The sequence below is a fragment of the Jaculus jaculus genome, chromosome 11, assembly GCF_020740685.1.
Source record: "Jaculus jaculus isolate mJacJac1 chromosome 11, mJacJac1.mat.Y.cur, whole genome shotgun sequence".
NCBI lineage: Eukaryota > Metazoa > Chordata > Mammalia > Rodentia > Dipodidae > Jaculus > Jaculus jaculus.
Genome location: NC_059112.1, coordinates 80,493,874 through 80,516,312, shown reverse-complemented (window position 1 = coordinate 80,516,312; position 22,439 = coordinate 80,493,874). Strand labels below are relative to the sequence as shown.

General features: G+C 47.8%; 1 pseudogene; it reads left to right on the top strand.

The window, feature by feature from the left end:
- Positions 1 to 11,640: 11,640 nt before the first annotated feature.
- On the top strand, positions 11,641 to 21,596 carry LOC101617971 (annotated as a pseudogene).
- Positions 21,597 to 22,439: the final 843 nt, after the last annotated feature.

The following is a 22,439-nucleotide window of genomic DNA, read 5'->3' as shown; positions in this document are numbered from 1 at the left end:
CAAAGAAGAAGGTAGAGTACAGGCGTCGAAGTTGTCCACCTTTTAACACACACACACACACACACACACACACACACACACACACAAACACAAACACACACAAATTAAATAAAATTTAAAAGCTAAAGCTGCCGGGCATGGTGGCGCACGCCTTTAATCCCAGCACTCAGGAGGCAGAGGTAGGAGGATTGCCATGAGTTCAAGGCCACCCTGAGATGACAGAGTTAATTCCAGGCCTGCCTGGACCAGAGTGAGACCCTACCTCGAAAAACAAAAAAAAAAAAAAACACAAAAAAAAAAGCTAAAGCTGTGTTACATGTAATGCTTTGGGCATCCAGTTTGACAATAATGTGTTTCTTTATTGACATGTATGTTTATCATTGGCTGTTAATTCATCCTGAGAGCTTACTGTGGTAACTATAGGGTCATTACTCCTACAGTATTCAGAGCAGGGACAAGTCCGAGTCCCCCCATTCATTAACTGTATGACCTGGACAAGTTACCTAGACTCAGTGTTCTCATGTCAAGAACTATCCAGAAGATTGTTGGAGAGATGGAGGCAGCAGAGTGGACAAAATTCTTGGAGAGTTCCTTCTAAATGTTAGCTATTGTGTTACGCAAATAATTAACATTGCTAGTAGGAGAAACCATCTCAGAAATCATGTAGATAATGTGTTGCTTTCTTTGCCTTGGATGGTAGGAAGCTCAGGACCAAATCTGTGGCTTGCCTTTAGGCACATTTTACAACTATAAATTATCTCTGGCTTCATCTTACTCCCAAGACTCCCCCTTGTAGGTATTATTTCTCTCAATTCCTCCCTACAGCACCTCCTACTACAAGATTGTGTGAAGGAAGAGACTAGCGGGTGGAATGGAGGGAGTAGGAGGAATAGTAGTATCCAGAGAGACCAGGACTTGGATTGGATGTGTGACAGATGAGGTGGGATATTCAGTTACTATATACTAGCCTGGCTATGCTGAGGATCGTTACAATATTGAAATCTCCTAACTGTTTGCTAAATAGCCATTTTCCAAATTTTATTTATTTGTAAAAATATTTAATTAGGGCTGGAGAGATGGCTTAGCAGTTAAGTGCTTGCCTGTGAAGCCTAAGGACCCTGGTTCAAGGCTCGATTCCCCAGGACCCACATTAGCCAGATGCACAAGGGGGCATATGCATCTGGAATTTGTCTGCAGTGGCTAGAAGCCCTGGCATGCCCATTCTCTCTCTCTCTCTGACTCTTTCTATGTCTGTCACTTTCAAATAAATAAATAAATAAATAAAAATAAACCAAAAAAATATTTAATTAATTTATTTATTTGAGAGAGAGAGAATGAGAAAGAGAGTGGGCATGCCAGGGTCTCTAGCCACTGCAAACAAACTCTAGGTGCATGATCCTCCTTGTGCATCTGGCTTACGTGTGTCCTGGAGAATCAAACTGTGATCCTTTGTCTTTGCAGGCAAATGCCTTAACCACTAAGAGAGTGAGAGAGAATGGGTGCACCAGGGTCTTCAGCCACCATAAATGAGCATGCACCCCCTTGTGCATCTGGCTTACTTGGGTCCTGGGTGTTCAAACCTGTGTCCTTTGGTTTCTCAGGCAAGCGCCTTAACTGCTAAGCTATCCCTCCAGCCCAGAGACCCAGCTGCTCTCCGTCCCCATGATCCAACCTCTTCAAACCCTCCTCTCCATTATGTGTTGAAAAGTAACATTTTTGAAAATAATGATTGTCAAAGCAAAAGTGTAGGGTTCTGGCTAACTGGGGAGGAGTTGCCTTGGCCTCACGCTCCTGCTGAGTGACGAATGTGTCCCCTGCTCTCAGCAGCATACTTTCACTTCTATGACAGACTGAAAGCTCTCAGAAACTAGCAGCCAAAATAAACCCGTCCTCTTGTAAGTTGTTTCTGTTGTTTGGTTTGGTCATAGTGATGCGTAAGTGCTGGAGATGGAGCTCAGTTGGTAGGGTGCTTGCCTACCATACATGAGACCTTAAATTGGACCACAGAAAACTGTACAGGCCGGCACACACCAATAATCTCAGGTGATGTGCTCAGGAGATGGAGGCAGGATGATCAGAAGTTTAAGGTTGTCCTCAGCCACACAGCAAGTTTGAGGCCAGCCTGGGATACACGAGATCCTGACTCATAAAGGAAAGAGTAGCTAACAGGGTGAGGAAGTAGGGTTGGAGAGAAGAGTTGACTGTTGAAGGACCATGTCTTGACCCTTGGCTCCCCTGGTACTGTTTCATCCATCACAGTAACTATTCACCAAAAGATGCTCCCTGCCAACATGTCTTCTTATCTCAGGGACATGGTAGAGCCCTGGAGGCCTGCCCTTGATTCCTGGTCATCCCCTGATTTATGTGCTCTTCATAGTAACTGTTGGTCACAGGGTTATTTTTGTCCCCAGCCTTGGTGACCTGCCCAAGCCAGCTTCCTTGATGCCCTTGCTACTTTTCTATTACCCAAGGCATCCAGGCACTTCTAGGTCTCTGACACACTCCTCACAGTGACTCTAGCTGGTGACCTGGCCTTAGCAATCTGAGTCTATTCTAGGACATAGGGCTGCGAGGTTTGCTTCCAGGAAACTACATGCAATGTGGGGCAAGGACTGCTCTGGGCTAAGCTTCTCCCTTGGCTCAACTAACCTGGCTGTCCTCTCCTGGCTGGCCTGGATTCAGAAAGTCAGAGAGTCAGAGTCAGAGAGTCAGTATTTTCTTCAGGATTTGCTGGGACTGTGCAGAGTCCTCTAGTACTGGATCTTTATCTGTTAACCAGTAGGAATGACTGGCACTAAAGTTAGTCATTCTCTCTACAGAATCTAGTTTTAAGGACAAATGCCTCAGTTAAGCAGATGAAAAGCAAACTTCAAAATGTCATTTAACTTTAAAAATTTTTTGTTTGATTTTTCAAAGCAAGGTCTCACTCTAGCCTGGGTTGACATGGAATTCACTATGTAGTCTCAGGTGGCCTTGAACTCATGCCAATCCTCCTAACTCTGCCTCCTGAGTGCTGGAATTAAAGGCATGTGACACCATGCCTAGCTCAAAATACTTTATTTTTAATTATTTATTAGAGAGAGAGAGTGAGAGAGAGAGAATGAGCTTGCCAGGGCTTCCAGCCACTGCAAACGAACTCCAGACCACAATGTACATCTAGCTTATGTGAGGTCTGGGGAACCAAATCTGGATTCTTAGGCTTTGCAGGCAAGTGCCTTAAGAGCTAAGACATCTCTCCAGCACCTCATTTGACATTTTAAAAATTATTGGCAACTACCATAATTATAAATAATAAACTATGATAATTCTCTTCCCCCTCATTTTTCCCTCCCTTTCTCTTTTATTTTGATGTCACCATCTTTTCCTCCTATTATGATAGTCTTATGGAGGTAGTATCAGGCACTATGAGGTCATGGATATCCAGGCCATTTTGTGTCTAGAGGAACATGTTGTAAGGAGTCCTACCTTCCTTTGGCTCTTACATTCTTTCCACCATGTCTTCTGCAATGGACCCTGAGCCTTGCAAGGTATGATAGAGATGTTTCAGTGCTGAGCACTCCTCTGTCACTTCTTCTCAACTCTATGGCCTCATTTAACTTTAAATAATACTTAAAAAAACTTTTTTATTGGCAGGCTTTGTTAAGTATACAAGTAAACCACGATAATTTCTACCCACACCCCCCTGCACCTCATCTGAAATCCACCCTCAATTGAATCCCTTCTTCTTTCCAATTAGTCTCTCTTCTATTTTGATGCCATAATCTTTTCCTCCTATTATGAAGGTCTTGAGTAGGTAGTGTCAGGCAGTGTGACATTAATATCAATAATATCAAGGTCATTTTATGTCTGGAGGAGTGTATTGTAAGCAGTCCTAACTTTCTTTGGTTTTTACATCCTTTCAGCCACTTCTTTGGCAATGGACTCTGAAACTTAGAGGGTATGATAGGGATGTCTCAGTGCTGAACACTCCACTGTCTCTTCTCAGCACTATGGTGACTTTTGAGTCACCTCAGTGGTCCCCACGATATGAAAAGAGATGCTTCTCTAACAAAAAGTGATATTAGCATTAATGTATGGATATCTGGACTAGAGAGATGGCTCAGTAGTTAAGGCACTTGTGTGCAAAGCTCAATGACCCAAGTTCTATCCTCAGTACCCATGTAGAGCCAGATGCACAAAGTGGCATATACATCTGGATGTAGTGGCTGGAGGCCCTGGACCACCCATTTTCTCTCTGTCTTTCTCTTCTCTATCTCCTTCTGCCTACAAACAAATAAATAAATTTTTTTTAAAAGAATATGTGGGAATACAGGGATGGGTTACTTTCCACTGAGTTGGTGGCCAGGGAGGTCCCTGATGCCCCCAAAATATTACAGGCTATTGCTGAGGCTCTTGGTTTCCCTCTAGGAATAGATGGTAAGACCCTATTGCTAAAGATTCCATATGCTTGGGCTGCAAGTTCACTGAGAAATCCTGGTGGAGCTGAGCTGAAAATCTCCATGTAGACCAGCAGACAGAAAGCCAGAAAAAGCTACACTGTATGCAGTTCAATGGGAGAGAGAGAAATTACCAGTGGAGATACTCAACAATGGACACTGCAATCCTTATATTTGGCTAGCCAGGCCAAATGAACCAATGGGTGCAATAGTGGCACATCTGCTATTGGGGAAACCAACCACTCTCTACTTGGAATGGGGGATCATTCCATGGGAAGGAATACATGCCTGATATTGGAAACCTACAGCAGGGGTAGTCAGGAGCCCTTGGAATGTAACATCTGCTGCTGTCTGGCTAAATGTTTATACTATGCTCATCAAACTGCCTAGTAAGCACTTCTCTTAATGTTCATATCCATATATTAATGCTACTCTCACTTTTGGTTAGAAAAGCTTTTCTTTTCAGATGGCAGTGACATTGGAATGACTCAGAAGGCACCATGGTGCTGAGAAGAAAAGACAGAGGAGTGCTCAGCACTGAAATATCTCAATCACACCTTCCAAGGCTCAGGGTCCATTGTGGAAGAGGTGGCAGAAAGGATGTAAGAGCTAAAGGAAGGATATGACTCCTTACAACGTGCTCCTCTAGACACAAAATGGCTTGGATACCCATGACCTGGCAGTGCCTAATACTACCTACACAAGACCATCCTAATAGGAAGAAAAGATGATGACATCAAAATAAAAGAGAGACTGATTGAGAGGGGGAAGGGGTATGATGGAGAGTGGAGTTGCAAAGGGGAAAGTGGGAGGAGAGAGGGAATTACCATACTAAATGGAGGCCTGGCTCTGCAATCATGTTTCTTAATCGAATTGTCAGTGCTCAAAGGGAAATGCTCAAGTCTCTTGATCTGTGTTTGGATTATGTGGGTGTGCAAAATATCCTGAGATCTATAAATTTAATTGTTAGAAGATACTTTATTTTAGGCTGGAGATGTTGTTCAATGAATAGAGTGCCTGCCTAACATGCAGGAGAGGGTTGTGGTTGTTTGATTCAGGTGTCCCCCAGAAACTTAGGTGTTGTGAATGCTAGGTTCCCAGCTGACGGAGATTTGGGAATTAATGCCTATTGGAGGCAGTGTATTGTTGGGGGTGGATTTATGGGTATTATATCCAGTTTTCCCTTGCCAGTGTTTGGCACACTCTCCTGTTCCTGTTGTCTGCCTGATGTTGGTCAGGAGCTGATGTCCACCCTCTGCTCATGCCATCATATTTTCTCCTGCCATTATGGAGATTCCCCTTGAGTCTATAAGCCAAAATAAACCTTTTTTTTTTTTTTAACCACAAGCTTCTCTTCTTTGTTTTTCTTTATTTATTTGAGAGCAATAGACAGAGAGAGAGAGAGAGAGAATGGGTGTGCCAGGGCCTCTAGCCACTGCAAATGAACTCCAGATGTGTGTGCCCCCTTGTGCATCTGGCTAAAGTGGGTCCTGGGTAATTGAGCCTCAAACCAGGGTTCTTAGGCTTCACAGGCAAGCGCTTACCCACTAAGCCATCTCTCCAGCTCCACAAGCTGTTCTTGGTTGGGTGATTTCTGCCAGCAATGTGAACCTTACTGAAACAGTAAAGTGATACTGAGAGTGGGGTTGCTGCTAGACACTTGACTGTGTGGCTTTAGCCTTTTGAAGCTTATTTTCAAGAGGGATGTAGAAGAATTTGAAACCTTGGCCTAGGAGACGTCTAGCAGTGCTGTAAGTACAGCTTGATGGACTATTCTGGTCAGATTTGAAAAACTTTAATGTGGTAAGAACTAAGGTGTGTGAGGTTTGGCTTATGAGAGTGAGAAAGAGCTTTGCCTGTACTGGACTAGAAGCAGTTTGGGTAGGAGGCTTGCTGTAATAGCTGTGTTCTGATAAGTTGTGCAGGCTTGCATTACATAGAAATGGACTGGCGGAAGAAGAAGGATATGGCACAGAGGAAAAAGCAAATGAAAATCTTTGGGTAAAACTTCTGCCCATATATCTGCAATTGAGAGAATACAACCATTGAGATTGGGCCAGCTGACTTGCATTGGGACAACAGAAAGAATGGGCCTGAATGCTGAAGGAATGTCCTGTTCTTCAAAGTCTGCCTTCTTCCCTCCTGGATTAACAAATTAGCACCCTATCTGGTATTGTGGATATAAACATATAAGAAATGCAAGAAAGAGGATCATTGAGTTTGCAATGCGGTCTTGTGTTTTGGAAATGGCCATGTGCAGTGTGAAGCAGGTTTGCTGGATCGCCTGTGTGGAGACCTGATGGAGCTGTGAGGATGGACCGTGGGTTGCAGGGGAGACCCAGTGGAGATGCCGAGACTATGAGATGGCTGCTAAGGAAGGCTGCTGGCTCAGGATGAAGTTTTCCAGGACCATGAGTAGCCCAGCTGGAGGGGTGGAATTGGAACTCCAGAGTCTTGTTGCTATATAGAATTATCGGACTTGGAGACTTGTCACTGACTAGAGTTGTTGGACTTAGAGCTACAGAGTTTGATGTTTTCCCTGTTTAAATCTTATATTGTATTGGTTGAATAATATTTCTTTGTTCTGCCCAATGTCATCATTTTGTTTTGTTTTTCGAGGTAGAATCTCCCTCTAGCTCAGGCTGACCTGGAATTCACTATGTAGTCTCAGGGTGGCCTTAAATTCATGGCAATCCTCCTACCTCTGCCTACTGAGGGCTGGGATTAAAGGTGTACACCACCATGCCCGGCTTCCAATGTCATCTTTTGCACTGTGAGTGTTTATTCTGTGCCATTATGGATATTTGGGGGGATTTTTTTTTTTGGTGTTATGGCTCAGCTAAAAGACTTTGGACTATGGGGATGTTTTAACATTAGAATTGATAAAAAGCATGGGGACTTATTTTAAATTTTAAATTTTTATTAACATTTTCCATGATTATAAAAGAATATCCCATGGTAATTCCCTCCCTCCCCACCCCCACACTTTCCCCTTTGAAATTCCACTCTCCATCATATTACCTCCCCATTACAATCATTGTACTTACATATATACAATATCAACCTATTAAGTATCCTCCTCCCTTCCTTTCTCTTCCCTTATGTCTCCTTTTTAACTTACTGGTCTCTGCTACCAAGTATTTTCCTTCTCACGCAGAAGCCCAATCATCTGTAGCTAGGATCCACATATGAGAGAGAACATGTGGCGCTTGGCTTTCTGGGCCTAGGTTACCTCACTTCGTATAATCCTTTCCAGGTCCATCCATTTTTCTGCAAATTTCATAACTTCATTTTTCTTTACCGCTGAGTAGAACTCCATTGTATAAATGTGCCACATCTTCATTATCCACTCATCTGTTGAGGGACATCTAGGCTGGTTCCATTTCCCAGCTATTATAAATTGAGCAGCAATAAACATGGTTGAGCATGTACTTCTAAGGAAATGAGATGAGTCCTTCGGATATATGCCTAGGAGTGCTATAGCTGGGTCATATGGTAGATCAATCTTTAGCTGTTTTAGGAACCTCCACACTGATTTCCACAATGGCTGGACCAGATTGCATTCCCACCAGCAGTGTAGAAGGGTTCCTCTTTTTCCACATCCCTGCCAACATTTATGATCATTTGTTTTCATGATGGTGGCCAATCTGACAGGAGTGAGATGGAATCTCAATGTAGTTTTAATCTACATTTCCCTGATGACTAGTGACGTAGAACATTTTTTTAGATGCTTATATGCCATTCATATTTCTTCCTTTGAGAATGCTCTATTTAGCTCCATAGCCCATTTTTTGATTGGCTTGTTTGATTCCTTATTATTTAACTTTTTGAGTTCTTTGTATATCCTAGATATTAATCCTCTATCAGATGTATAGCTGGCGAAGATTTTTTCCCATTCTGTAGGTTGCCTCTTTGCTTTTTTCACTGTGTCCTTTGCAGTGCAAAATCTTTGTAATTTCATGAGGTCCCAGTGATTAATCTGTGGTTTTATTGCCTGAGCAATTGGGGTTGTATTCAGAAAGTCTTTGCCAAGACCAGTAAAGCATGGGGACTTTTAAAGTTGCATGAATGCATTGCATTTTACATTGTGTATGGTTATCAGTTTATGGGGATCGGGGCAGAATGTGGTGGTTTAATTCAGGTGTATCCCATATATTTAGGTGTTCTGAATGCTGGTTTCCCAGCTTAGGGGGAATTTGGGAATTAATGCCTTTTAAAGGCAGTATATTGTTGGAGGTGGACTTATGAGCATTATAGCCAGTTTCCCCTTGTCAATGTTTGGCACACTCTCCTGTTCCTGTTGTCCACCTGCTGTTGGCCAGGAGGTGACATCCACCCTCTGCTCATGCCATCATTTCCCCCTGCCATTATGGAGCTTCCCCTTGAGTCTGTAAGCTAAAATAAACCTTTTTCCCACAAGCTGCTCTTGGTCGAGTGATTCCTGTTAGCAATGCAAACCTAACTGCAACACAATTAGACAGGAGAAAGAAATAAAAGGGGTTTAAATTGGAAAGGAATTATCAAGTTAGCCTTATTTGCAGATGACATGATCCTATGTATAAATGACTTGAAAGTCTCCATCTCAAAACTTCTAAAGGTGATTAATTCTTTCAGTAAAGTGGCAGGATTCAAAATCAATGCACAAAATTAGTAGCTTTTCTATATGCAAAGGAAAAAATACACAGAGAAAGAAAGCAGTGAGGCTGTCCCACTTTTAATAGCAACAAAAAAAATTAAATACCTTAGAATAATACTAACCAAGGATGTGCAAAAACTATATAATGAAAACAGTAAGAAAAAAAAGAAAAAGAAACAAAACAAAACTCAAGAAAGAAACTGAGGAGGACTTGAGAAGATGGAAAGACTCCTATGCTCCTGGGTGGGTAGAATTAATTTTGTGAAAATGACAATTCTACCAAAAGCAATATACAAATTTAATGCAATACCAATAAAAATACCATCATCATTATTCACAGTAATTGAAAAAATGATCTCAAAATTCATATGGAATGGAAGCAGGCCTCAGATATCCAAACCTATCCTCAGGAAAACAAAACAAAACAAAACAAAAAAAAACTCTGGGGCAGGAGACGATAGCTTAGCAATTTAGGCATTTGCCTGCCTGCAAAGCCAAAGGAACCTTGTTTGATTGGCTAGGACCCATGTAAGCAAGGTGGCCCATGCATCTGGAGTCCATTTGCAGTGGCTGGAGGCCCTAGCACTTCCATTCTCTTTCTCTCTCTCTCACGCTAACTCTTTCTCTCTCTCTCTCAAATAAATAAATAAAATATTAATTTAAAAACCCCTCTGGCAGTATCACCATACCCAATCTAAAGCTACATTACAAAGCTATAGTAACAAAAACAGAATGGTACTGGAATAAAAAAAGAAACATAGACCAATGGAACACAATTGAAGACCCAGGCCTTAGGTCATGTAACTACAGCTACTTGATCTTTGGCAAAGGTGCCAATGATGTAGAATGGAGAAAAGACAGCATCTTCATCAAACGGTGTTGGGTAAATTGGGATGACCATATGTAGAAAAATGAAATTAGACTCAGTCATTTCTCCATACACACAATAAAGTCCAAGTGGATTAAAGACCTCAATATAAGACCTGAAACTCTTTAACAACCAGAAGAAAAAATAGGAGGCACACTCCACCATACGGGATTGGGAAAAGACTTCCTGAACAAAACTCCAGTAGCCCAGGAAATTAAACAAGCACTCAACCAATGAGATTTCATAAAGCTAAAAAGCTTTTGCACAGACAAACATACCATTAGCAGAGCCAATAGATTACCCACTGAATGGGAGAAAATTTTCGCCAGTTATACCACTGACAGAAGCCTAACATCTAGAACCTATAAAGAACTCAAAAAATTAAAAAAAAAAAATCAAACAACCCACTCCAAAAGTGGGGCAGAGAACTGAATAGGGAGTTCTCAGAAGAAGAATTACAAATGACTAACACACACTTAAGAAAATGTTCAACATCCCTAACCATTAGGGAAATGCAAATTATAACAACTATGAGATCCCACCTTACCCCAGAAAGGACAGCAAACATTAAAAAACCAAATGAAAACAAATGTTGGCAAAGATGTGGAGAAATAGGAACCCTCACCCACTGTTGGTGGGAATGTAAACTTGCACAACTACTGTGGAAATCAACATGGAGATTCCTGAAAAGGATGGACATAGAGCTACCAACAGACCCAGTTATTCCCTTATTGGGCATTTATCCTAAATGCTCCATGCATCACTACAGAGATATTTGCCCAACCGTGTTTATAACTGCTCAATTCATTACAGCTAAGAACTGGAATCAACCCACATGTCCAGCATTGGATGAATGGATAACGAAGTTGTGGTGCTTTTACACAATGGCATTCTACTCAACAGTAACAAAATGATACAATGAAATTTGTACAAAAGTGAACAGATTTGGACCAGATCATATTCAGCAAACTCACACAATCACAGAAAGAAAAACACGGCGTGGTGGCACTTGTCTGTGGTTACTGATCTGGATGGCCTCCTGGGCTGGCTGCTTCCCGCGCTTTTCCAGCCGCGTCCACGCTCCTCCTCTGCCACCTTCCATGCCGTTAACTGACAGTGCCTGCTGCACTCATGCCCCTGGCAGTTGGGTGCCCAGCGGGGTTCGGAGTCGTGGTTGGAGCGGCTCATTCCCCTGGCAGGTGGCTACCCAGCGGGGATCAGGGTCTTGGCGGGTTATTCCCCTGGCAAATGGGTGCGCGGCAGGCGTTGGGGTCAGGGTGGGGCGGCTCATTACCTTGGCAGGTTGGGTGTCCGGCCTGGCGGGGTCTGGGTTGGGGCAGCTCAGCGATGGGCCATGGGTGCAGCCTGGTGTGGGCCAGGGCGTCTAGGTGGTCCTCAACAGATGCCCACAGATGGTGGCATCATAGCTTCCTGGCAGGCTTAGGTATCAGACCTCCTCAGTCCTGGGTAGCTGCAGCTGCAGGCCTAGAGACTTGGGGGTCCTCGTCCTTAGCAGGAGGGGCCCGGACCTGCGAGGTCGCGGACCGTGCCCAGCCGTTTCTCTGACGTTTTCCTGGTGGTCACCCAGCCGGTCTCCCGTTGAGAGGTCAACTCCCTGGATGGCAGGAACTCCCGAAAGTGTGACCAGGTCACACCCCCTGTCGTGTCCCCATCCCAGTAGCAGCCCTCAGACTCGGGCGATGGCTTCCTGGGTTCAATGTCCCAGCACCCCCAGAAAGACGGATAGAGCCATCTCTGTTGCTGGACACTCGGGCTTATGGCGGGTGAGGAAGAGAGCCAAGCGGGAGGGACCTGCGGTTGGGCACTCGGGCCCTTCTGCCCACCCGCTAGTGGAGCATGCCTCCATAATTCACGCTGGGCTCACAGGGACCACCCAGTCAGGACCCAGAGCCTTGAGGGGCTGGCCCATGGTGCTGAGGGGCAGTTAGTTTTAGGGTTTAGCCCTCAGGACACTTCCAGTGGGGGAAATATGTGTATTTAACCCAACGTTAACTACATGCCTAGCTCTCAATTGGTTGCTGTTAGGTTTGGCTCAAGATCTAAGACTGGTCCAAATATCAAGTGTGACTGCTCGCATGCCCTGCTAAGTGCTGGCTTAGGTGTGTCCGCAATGTGTCCCTGCACTGGCATCTATTCCTGTCACTCAGGGTGACCAGCAGGAGCAGAGTGCTGTAGTTGAGAGCTCTGCCTGGGAGACCAGGCGTCCTGCTTGGAATTGGGCCTCAAACCACTGAGTGACCTTGGACAGTGATTGCATCTCCACGCCATCGTTTTTTAGATTAGTAAGATGGAGGATATAAATGATACCAACCTTGTGTTGCCAAACAGCTGGCTGAAGTTATTATTTTTTAAATTTTTTGTTTATTTTTATTTATTTATTTGAGAGTGATAGAGAGAGAGAGAGAGAATGGGCATGCTAGGGCCTCCAGCCACTGCAAATGAACTCCAGACGCATGTGCCCCCTTGTGCATCTGGCTAACGTGGGTCCTGGGGAATCCAGCCTTGATCCCGGGTCCTAAGACTTCACAGGAAAGCGCTTAACCGCTAAGCCATCTCTGGCTGGCTGGAGTTCTTTTGCCCTTCCCAGGTAGAGAGAGAGTTTGGGGAGGCAAAGTCTAGTGATGGTCTCTGACAACTTTGCTTTCCCTTGGTGTGGAGGCTGCAGGGAAGCTGAACAGCAGACGACTGGTGCCCTCCACTGCTGCAAGCCTCTGGCATATGGGGCCCTTGGCTCTTGTGTGGGTCAGGATGTCTAGGTGGTCCTCAGCAGATGCCCACAGCTGGTGGCATCATAGCTTCCTGGCAGGTTTAGGTATCAGACCTCCTCAGTCCTCAGTAGCTGCAGCTGCAGGCCTAGGAACTTGGGGGTCCTTGTCCTTCACAGCGGCTCTCTGCTTTGCTGCTTTTTGTTCACTGTGACCTGAGCAGTGGCCCACAGGCAGGACAACCCTGGGGAAGAGGAAGTTTAAAGGCCTGTGCTAGAAACCAAGCTGCCAGGAGGAAGCCAGGGAGCAGGACGGGGAGGCTGGTAGGAGATTGAGGTCAGAAAGACACTGAGGTGGGGGCAGAATGAAGTGTTTTGCAATGGGTCACATTCCTGCCTCTGCACTGGAGCCAGAGCTCACTGCTGGACTTGAGTCTGCTGCGACAGAGGTGGCAGAGCCAGGCCTGGTAGCTGCTGTACCTGGTCCATTTCAGTTCTGAAGCCACTGTGACCCAGGTCTGGGAGCCACGGCAAAGCGGGCTCCTGGTTGCTGGGCAGAGGTCACTCAAGCTCTTTGTGGGTATGTTCCTCTGCATGTGTAATGTTCCCGTTAACTGAGACATCTCTCTCCTTGGAACAGGGCTTAGAAGAGAACTTACAGGAGTCTTCAGATTCTGAGCTGCTGCTGGATAGTTTGCAGAAGGTGAGAGAGCCCCAACCTCTCTGAGATGGTCCCCGATAGCCTCCTGACAGGCAGGACAATACCCCCCCCCACCCCCGCCGGCTGAACCACAGGTGGCCTGTGTCCTTCTCAAACATCCAAGCCCAGAGAACAGAACCACTGCATTCAAGTCAGCACCCTGTGGGTGTCCCCAGCTCACACAGCTGTGGCTGCTTGGTTTCCTTGAATAGGCAGAAGTCTGCATGAGCCAGGTGGGAAGCAAGGGGATGTGCTAAACCACAGAGGTAACAGGTGCAAGAATGGCTTCTAGCATTTGGGAACCATTTTCAGACCCTTCTTGCCATTTAATGTCAAATTAAGGAGGCTGTCTTGACCACTGTTGTCCTAGACGGAGGTGGGCTTTGGCCTGGGCAGTGCATGTGCCTGAGGAGTAGAGGCAGGACCACCACTTGGCCTGGCCTAGCCGTCCAATCCCGCTGTGACCCTGGCTGTGGATTAAGGGTAGATCACACCACATCCTGCACCTTGACCTTTCTCAGTGGTCATAAGCTCTCTGAAAGGCCAAAGAAGTTCCCTCCCGAGAAAGAATCACACCAGGAGAGGGTCAGCATACAAATGGGTGGAAAGCAGGAGACTTTTCCCCAGTCACTGAGCTCATTCAAGTAACCCAGTGAGGAATTCTGTGCTGAGCCAGAGTGAGAGTTTGAGGCCAGCAGAGACTATGAGTGAGACCTTGTCCAAGGAGAAAAGGAAGTAGTGAAGTAATGGGTCTGGAGGGAAAGGGAAGGAAGAACTTGTCTTGCAGCTCACTCACATTCACCTAGAGGATCCATGTGGGTGGCAAAGCAGAAAGGCAAGAGCCTCCTTAACCTAATCTGCTGACTTGTCAATGAGCCCTAACCAGGAAGCCCCAAGGGTTGCATGGGGGTCCTGTGGTCCTCCCTAGCTAGCTAGCAAGTTGCTTCTCCCCAGGTCCATTTCCCTGCCTCTTGCTCTGCTGCTGGCTCTGGCTCCAGACCTCTGCTACTCCCCTCCATAGCGTCATGCTGGGGCCATCTCAGGGATGCTCCTGCTGCCCGGAGTCACTTCTGCATTTGACTTCAGGAGGCTCACACTGCAGCATCACCCAGAGTCCTGCACCTCCACCCTGATGCTTCGTGACTTGGCTCCCACCCATCCCCCAGCCTCCTCTGCCTGGGTGTTGGTGGGGGATATGTGGTGGGCCAAGGTCCTGACTTGGGTTCTGGCTCCATGGGGACTCTTTCCTCACAACTCACTGGTTTGTTCCCATTGCCAGCATTGGTGGGATGGTGGAAGGGTTGCAGGTCCTTGCACTCAGGTTTAGGGTGGACACTACAAGGAGGAGCTGGTTCGTGAGCTCAGGTTCAGGGTGGACACTAGAAGGAGGAGCTGGTTCATGAGCTCAGGTTCAGGGTGGACACTAGAAGGAGGAGCTGGTTCATGAGCTCAGGTTCAGACCGGACACTACAAGGAGGAGCTGGTTCATGAGCTCAGGTTCATACTGGACACTAGAAGGAGGAGCTGGTTCATGAGCTCAGGTTCAAACTGGACACTACAAGGAGGAGCTGATTCGTGAGCTCAGGTTCAGGGTGGACACTAGGAGGAGGAACTGGTTCATGTGCTCAGGTTCAGAGTGGACACTAGAAGAAGGAGCTGGTTCATGTGCTCAGGTTCAGAGTGGACACTAGAAGGAGGAGCTGGTTCATGAGCTCAGGTTCAGGGTGGACACTAGAAGGAGGAGCTGGTTCATGAGCTCAGGTTCAGACTGGACACTTCAAGGAGGAGCTGGTTCATGTGCTCAGGTTCAGAGTGGACACTAGAAGGAGGAACTGGTTCATGTGCTCTAATTCAGAGTGGACACTAGAAGGAGGAACTGGTCCTTGTGCTCAAATTCAGGGTGGACACTAGAAGGGGGAATTGGTTCATGAACTCAGATTTAGAGTGGACACAAGAAGGAAGAATTGGTCATGTGCTCAGGTTCAGGGTGGACACTAGAAGGAGGAGCTGGTTCATGAGCTCAGGTGCAGGGTGGACACTAGAAGGAGGAGCTGGTTCATGAGCTCAGGTTCAGAGTGGACACTAGAAGGAGGAGCTGGTTCATGTGCTGAATTTCAAGTGGACACTAGAAGTATGAACTGGTTCATGAGCTCAGGTGCAGGGTGGACACTAGAAGGAGGAGCTGATTCATGTGCTCAGGTTCTGTGTGGACACTAGAGAGAAGAACTGTTCCATGTGCCCGGGTTCAAGTTGGACACTAGAAAGAGGAGCTAGTTCATGAGCTCAGAGTCACGGTGCACACAAGAAGGAGCTGGTTCATGTGCTGATGTTCAGGGTGGACACTAGAAGGAGGAATTGGTTCATGTGCTGAGGTTCAGGGTGGACACTAGAAGGAGATCCTGTTTCATGTGCTCAGGTTCAGGGTGCACATTAGAAGGAGGAGCTGGTTCATGTGTTCAGGTTCAGGGTGGACACTAGAAATAGGAACTGGACCATGTGCTCAGGTTCAGGTTGGACACTAGAGGGAGGAGCTGGTTCATGAGCTCAGATCTAGGGTGGACACTAGAAGGAAGAATTTGTTCATGAGTTCAGGTTTAGGGTGGACACTAGAAGGAGGAACTGGTCCTTGTGCTCAGGTTCAGGTTGAACACTAGAAGGTGGAGCTGGTTCCTGATTTCAGTTTCATCGTGGACACTAGAAGGCGGCATTGGTTCATGTACTCTGGTTCAGGGTGGACACTTGAATGAGGATCTGGTTCATGTGCTGAGATTCAGGGTGGACACTAGAAGGAGGAGCTGTTTCATGAGCTCAGGTTCAGGGTGCACATTAGAAGGAGGATCTGGTTCATGTGTTCAGGTTCATGGTCAACAATAGAAGGAAGAATTGGTTCATGAGCTCAGGTTTAGGGTGGACACTAGAAGAGGAGCTGGTTCATGTGCTCAGGTTTAGGCTGGACCCTAGAACCACTACAGAGCGGTGCTGCTTGGTTGAAGTCTTCTTAGAAGAGAACTTGCATCTGAAGATTCAATGTTAAATCAGGAATTGTTACACATATCTATCATTACAGAGCTCAGGAAGGTGAGACAGCAAGATTACACATGTGTTGCCAACCTGGGCTACATAGTGAGACCATCTCCACAATAGAATCCTTAGTGTCGTAGTTGCCCAGGTTTTCCTCAGCTGTAACCCACTGCCTCTACACAGCTCTTCTGAAACATTGGTCCTTGCTCCAGTCATGTGAATTTCCAAGGATATTCACAAGGCCAACTGTGGTTTGTTGTAGACAGTGCAGCACCCTGTGTGTGAGAAGCACCGTCCTTCATTGAATTACTCATAATGCTTTCTCTCAGAGCTCATCAAAAAGGTGAATGGCAGGCCAGGTCTGCCAGAGCCAAACCACATGAGAAACCTGATCAGCTCTCTAGAGGTCTTCCTATCAGGGGCTGTCCAAATCTCCCTGGGTGGTAAGATGTCAGGGTTTGGCCGTCTGTGGGAGGGCAGGGCTCTCAGCCATGGCTGAATCCCCTCTGGGCTTTCTCCTGTCATACAGGTTCTCTCCTTCACGCCAACAGTCCCCGCATCTCACTGAGGGACATTCTTCCATTCTCATCCTGCCAGCCCTGTGGCTCCACCAGGCCCCGTTCTCCTCTTGGTGCTCCATAGCTGGCCTATCCTAAGTCCCCTGCTGGAAGCCTGAGCTTTTCCCTGCTAGTACCTTCCATGCTACTTTACCTGTCGTTCTCCCCATTGGCCTGCTGTTTGAGTTTCGTGACAGGGTGCAGTATGCCTTCAGCAGATGAGCCCAAAACTCCTGGGAGCCTCTCCACACAGTGTTTAGGGGATTCCCCTCAAGCAGTAGGCCAGCTTCACCACCCTGCCCCCCGAATACAAGGGGCACACCTCAGCAGGCTTAGTATGCATTATCTTTGCTTCTATGCCATTCCCAGGTCTTATCAACATGGAGTCTCTTTGATTACCCAGCAGCACAGGGACTTGGGTTAGCTGCCAAACTGGCCCTGTGCGGCCTCATGAAGTACCTCGAAAAGGTGGCTTGAAACCCACACCCTGCTCTAGGGAGCACTGTTGTACAGTAACATACTGCAGTCAGGTTCACATTGCTGGCAGAAATTACCCAGCCAAGAGCAGCTTGTGGGGGGAAAAAAGGTTTATTTTGGCTTACAGACTCAAGGGAAAGCTCTGTGATGTCAGGGAAAACAATGGCATTAGCAGAGGTTGGACATCAACCTCCTGGCCAATAACAGATGGACCACATCAACAGGAGAGTGTGCCAAACACTGGCAAGGGAAAATGGCTATAATACCCATAAGCCCACCCCCAACAATACAGTATTGCCAGGAGGCGTTAATTCCTCAATCTCCATCAGCTGGGAAACTAGCTTTCAGAATACCTAAGTTTATGGGGAACACCTGAATCAAACCACCACAGTTACTTTTTTGTTGCTGAGACAGAACACCCACTCAGAAACAGCCGGTGGGAGGGATGTTGTTTATTTTGGCTTACAGACTCAAGGGGAAGATCCATGATAGCAGGGAAGACATGACATGAGCAAAGGCTGGACATCACCTCTGCCACAGTAGAAAACAACAAGAGAGTGAGCCGAGTTCTGGCAAGTGGAAGCCAGTTACAGCACCCCAAATCCTACCCCCAAGAACACACCTCTTCCAGCAAGGCTCCTCCTCCCAAATTGCCACCAACTGGGAACCAAGCATTTAGAACACAAGAGATTTTGAGGGAAATCTGGTTCAAGCCATCACAGCAGATTGCTCAGGGAAGGGGAGTAAGCTCACATAAGCACACCTGCCACCTAAGAGTGGTGGCTCCTGTGGACTCTGCTACCCTGGACTTTGCCTACCTCCAAACTTGGTTCCATGCCTCTCTGATCCCCAGCGTGCACATTTTAAATTTTGTTTGATTCTCATTAAGTTTTTCATATGTTAGCTACTCTCCCACTGTAGATTCAGTCTCCCCTAAATCTAGTGAAAACTCGGGCTGGGGGGGTGGTGCTCAACACTAGTCCACTTACATAGCACATGTATGGTCCTGGGTTCCATGCCCTGCATCCATGAGCGAGGTGAAGGCCATCCACCTTGTTCACACATCAGCAGAAGCAACAGGCAGAATCTTGGGATACTTATGGTGGTCAGCATGGCCATCTTGACTGAATCTTGTCTATCCACCCTCAACATGACGCTGTGCACACAGGGCCTCTGGACGCACTGTGAGGCACTGGAAGAGATCTTGACGGCCGAGAAGTCCTCCCAGTGCCAGCGGAGCTATTTGCTGAGCCTGTGAGAGGTGCAGTGCCCTTCCCCCACTATCCAACTCTGGAACTGGGCTCTCTGGAGGCCGTTCAGTGAAGAAACCACAGCGTCAGACCTGAGGTGGGCTGCTTTTCCTCAGCACAGGGTCCTTGAGATCGTCACGTTGCCAAGTATACCCGGGTTACCTTCCATTGTGAGCAGTGCTCCACAGCATGGACATGCTGGTCTGCTCGACCGTCCACCATCCTCTGATGGCCGGCTTCGCCTTCCTGCCCGGTTTCCTGTACAGCCTTCGGGAGCCTCAGCCACACTCTCTGAGAGCACAGCCATCGCGTCCTGTGGCACCACAGGCTTGCTCACGTGGGACAATGTCCTCTACCTCACAGACTGGGCCATTGAGAACCCAACCACTCTCACAAACATGTGATCTTGGGGCACTCAGGCAGGGTGGACCTGGTGCAGTTGTGGGCCTTGGCCCCCCTTGCTCCCATCCAGGACTGCTCTTGAGCTGGGCAGTGGAGCTGGTCTCATGGGTCTGGCCATTTGTAAGATGTGCCCGCCCCCCCGCTTCCAGAGCATACATCTTCAGTGACTACCACAGCCTGGGCTCAAGCAGCTCCATAGCAACATGCTCCTCAACAGGCTCCTGACAGAGCCAGAGGCTGCCACTGAAGCGGGCAGCACACAAGTGACTATGGCCGAGCTGGACTGGGATGAAGTGACGGCCTCTCAGCTCTCTGTGCTCCAGCTGGACCTTGTCATCGCGGCAGGTGACAGGGTTGAGGGCGCTGCAGGCAGGGTGGGACCCTGGGGTCTCCTGGTGTCATCAGCGCCTCAGGCCCCTTGGTGGAGACAGTGGATCATGTAATGGCTCTGTTCCTGACTGAGTGGTGTCCCAGCAGGCCTTGAGATAGACAGGCCAGATGCCAGGCCAATGCAGCAGCGCATCAGGGAAGTGGTGGCCAGCCCTGCCCACTCTGCCCAGGACCCCACCATGAGGCAGGCCACGGCCATCCCGTCATTAAGTAGGGCAGTCTGGCCACAGAGGGCATGGAGGCTAGCACCACTCTCCCAGGTCATGTCCACTCTTTTAACTGTCACCAGTACCCAGTCCTGTGACAAGAATAGGCTGGGGGCTGGAGAGATGGCTTAGCGGTTAAGCGCTTGCCTGTGAAGCCCAAGGACCTCGGTTCGAGGCTCGGTTCCCCAGGTCCCACGTTAGCCAGATGCACAAGGGGGCGCACGCGTCTGGAGTTCGTTTGCAGAGGCTGGAAGCCCTGGCGCGCCCATTCTCTCTCTCTCCCTCTACCTGTCTTTCTCTCTGTGTCTGTCGCTCTCAAATAAATAAATAAAAAATTTTTTAAAAAAGCAAAAAAAAAAAAAAAAAGAATAGGTTGGGATGGCAGGGGCAGGTCTGGGTCCTCTTGGATACTGGCTCTGCACAACTGGACAGAGTTTTGCTGTTACCACCATGCCGTATGTCTTTCAGAGACCACAGGACAGAGTCTGCCTCTCCTGGTGCCAGGCAAGACAGTTTTTGGCTTTGTCAACAAAGACATCTCATCCCTGGCACAAATAGAGGTGACCAAAAGCAGCATGTCCCTGCAGGCCTGGCCTCGTCTGAAACTGACAGTACCGGGCCCGGGAGCAGTGCCTAGCTTGGCAGGATTGGCTTCAGTAAGGGGCTTCAAAGTGGGTGAGAGGTAGAACAGACATCTGGGCCGGCAGCCCGAGGACTTGTACCACTGTAGTGTCTTAGCTCTGCCCACATGAGGGAGGCACTTCCTCTCTCAGCTCGGGAATTTTATGTTAAATAGTATAATCTAACATGACTGCTGTCCTCGGGCCTGTCTCCTGTATCAAAGTTGGCTCAACCCAGAACTTGTGCTTTGATTGTAACTCTTAACAGGAGGCCTTTTCAGTAATCAAGGGTTTCCATTGCAAACGTGCTGAACTGCCCCGGGAGTGATGCTCTCGCTGATCAGGGCCAGAGCAAGGGCACTCCTGATGTCTATGTAGCCTACATTATCCACAACCCAGAGATGGACCAGCTGTTGCATGAGACGACCACTGAGCATGGTCAGTCCCCAGCTTATACTGTACTGTCCCTTGGAGGACTCAGTGAGACAGTTAGGAAAGGACAAGAATTTGGTTCTGGAACAGTTAGAAAGCTCTAAGCCCACATGAGTGCCTGGGATTTTAGGCAGGGTTGCTGAGCCAGGAGCAGGAGGCAGCCCCACACCATGACCAAGAGATCCATGCCCAGCACCCCGCCCCGCCCCACTGTGTGCTTCCAAGCAGTTTCCATAAACCCTGGTTTTTGATCTGTAAAATAGAAGTGGCAAGTGATGCCAGTTGGTGTTAGGGTTCCACCACATTCTCGCCCCATCCACAGAGGACAGGCCTTCCATGTAGAGCTGTGTGGTTACTGGTCTCCTTGAACTTCATGTCCTTTCCTCTTCCTTTTCTGGTCTGTGAAGACATCAGCCTGGAACACAGCAGAGCAACCTTGAACCTGCATTAAGATGCTCAACAGCAAGCAGTCCATGGCCAGCAGGGGGCGGTTGAGAGTAGGCAGCCACTGTTGCAGGCACACAGTCACTGGAAGAGGAGCTGGGGACTTTAGAGAAGGGCTAAGGAGCCATCCATCTGCACGGTCCTAAAATGACACTGCGGTGGGCCCTGGGTATCTTGAGCGAGGGAGGGCTGGAGATCTGTGGCCCAAGCCAGTCAACTGGGACACACCTGTCCTCAATGCACCCTCTTGTCACTCTTTGTGTATTGTTTCTAGACCAGGCTGAGATCTACTGGGAAGAGGTGCCCTCTTTACCCCTCCACAGTAGAAATGCTGAAGCTCAAGCTATAGGGTCACTATGGTTCCTGAAGGTTATGGTGAAAATGAAGTCACTACCCAAGAAGCATTCTTCGTGGGAAGCTTATAATTTTTAAATTAAATTCCAAATAACGAAGCACACCATGTTCTAATCAACACACGGTGAGGCACCCAGCCTCAACAGCTCTGACCCAGCAGATCATCATAGAGTGGACACTGCTCAGAGGCAAGTGCTTCCTTCATGTACAGAGAAATGTGCACTTGCAACCGATGGCCCAGCTGGTGTTCTGTGGAGCCCAGTGCATACATGGCATCTGCTGAGCTCACCGGGCAGCAGGTCTGATTCCAGGTGTAAGCAGAATATGAGACACAGGAGACAAAAACCCAGGAAGAGAAGTTGGCCAAGTCACAGGAAGTAACAGTAATGTGCTCACCATAGGAGAGAGGAGCACCTCAGAGCCTCAAAGAAGCCAAAATGGAGCCCTTTCCAGATCATTCTCCAGGGGGTGCCCACAGGATGGAGGTTTCCAGATCTGTTCCCCGGGCAGCTCACACTGCAAGTCCTTCCTGCTTCTGACCGCCAGGGGGTGGAGGAGAAGCAGCAGGCTTGGTGTGGTAGGAGAGTGGGTACAGGGGAGCCAGGACCGTCTTCAGTATGCGTGGACACACTCGGGAGCCCTTACCTCAAGCCACAAAACCCCCTGTCCATTACCAATGAGAGCACTGTCCTCCCCCAGCTCTCATCCCACCTCAGCTCCTCTGACTCCCAGAGGTTCATGCAAAGCTAGCTTATCTTGCCATCAGGGTCAGAAAACTGAAAATCCCTAACGAGGGTGTCGGGGGGGAAACCCTCAAAACAGAACCTTAGCACTGGCCTGCTCCACTCCACACTTGGTCGTCAGCTTAGCTGACTTCAACTCCAGGCTGTCCACCAGAAGTGTCCCTCAGAAGTCCAAGCC